Source organism: Drosophila persimilis, unplaced genomic scaffold, assembly GCF_003286085.1.
Source record: "Drosophila persimilis strain 14011-0111.01,24,50 unplaced genomic scaffold, DperRS2 tig00001386-arrow-arrow-pilon, whole genome shotgun sequence".
In the NCBI taxonomy this organism is placed as follows: Eukaryota; Metazoa; Arthropoda; class Insecta; order Diptera; family Drosophilidae; genus Drosophila; species Drosophila persimilis.
Genome location: NW_020825478.1, coordinates 72,577 through 74,070, shown reverse-complemented (window position 1 = coordinate 74,070; position 1,494 = coordinate 72,577).

Here is a 1,494-nt window from a genome sequence, read left to right as displayed (position 1 = left end):
ATCATATAAACATATACATTTATATTAAGGAATATCTTTCCTATAGAATTAATTTCTTTATCTTATGTCTTAAGTTCCTTTCCTAATTAACTCAATGTTAAGCCTTGATTAACTCTGGCAATGTCGGCCAAAATATCATTCTTTAATTCTTTACTATTTTTATATAATTAATATTGTTCCACAGCTACCGAAGCAGTTCATTGGGCCCAACGAGCTCGTCAAGGAAAGTGTTTGAATTTGGTAATGATCATTAGTTTTGTATTGAATGGAAATGTTGACCTTCGTGAGTAAAAAGGCTCAGTTTTGCTATGAATTGTATTTTATATTCTTAAGTTAATGAACCTTTTGTTAGATATGAATCTTTTGAATCTTGATTAATATAACTATTTTGAATTAACATGAATATGGAATAAATAACCACCATTCTGTCTAAGTACATAATGCCAATGATACATCGAGTGTAATAATGCCGCGGTAGTTACGTTAGGGGGCCATGCCAACATCGTTCCACGCATTGCCGAAGGTAGGGAGGGTATAGAGGAACTAGTGATCTCCTACACCTAGGATCACTAAATTAAATACGCGACCTACCGGATTCCTTCTTGGCCATCTATGCCGACCGGGATTGAGGATCAATTGTTTTTTTTTTGTGTTTTGATCAAAGTAGATTCTGTGTAAGTGCACTTAAATTTGTATAATATGGCGAGAACAAGGAAGTATAGGGATAGGAAAGGACCCCCGACCCCATCCGGCGAGCTGAAGCAACAGAGCGCAAGTAATAGTGCACTAACCCACCCGATTCCTTTCCTGCTGAGGCGCAATTGCCAACAAAGATTTAACCAGCCCGTAGCCAGTAACATTAGTGCTAATTTTGCGGAGTTCCACTTTTTTAGGGGCTAGAGTGCCATATTGGTGCTGAGTGCCCAAGATGATGCGAATACTGCCACATTCCTGGGAGCGTGGGGAGCTATATAGGTGCGGTGGGTGTCAGTATACATGCTAGTGCCTGGATAGGGAAGGGTTCTATATAAGTGCAGGTGTCCATATAGTTGCGGAGGTTCCACTTTTTTGGGGCTATATTGCCATATTGGTGCTTATGCCCAAAATATGCGATCCTGCCACATTTCCTGGAGCGTGGATGCTATATAGGTGCGGTGGTTCAGTATACATGCCAGTGCTGGATAGGGAAGGGTTCTATATAAGTGCAGGTGCCATATAGTTGCGGAGGTTCCACTTTTTATGGGCTAGAGTGCCATATTGGTGCTTATGCCCAAAATATGCGATCCTGCCACATTTCCTGGAGCGTGGGTGCTATATAGGTGCGGTGGTTCAGTATACATGCCAGTGCTGGATAGGGAAGGGTTCTATATAAGTGCAGGTGCCATATAGTTGCGGAGGTTCCACTTTTTTGGGGCTATATTGCCATATTGGTGCTTAGTGCCCAAGATAGTGCGATCCTGCCACATTTCCTGGAGCGTGGATGCTATATAGGTG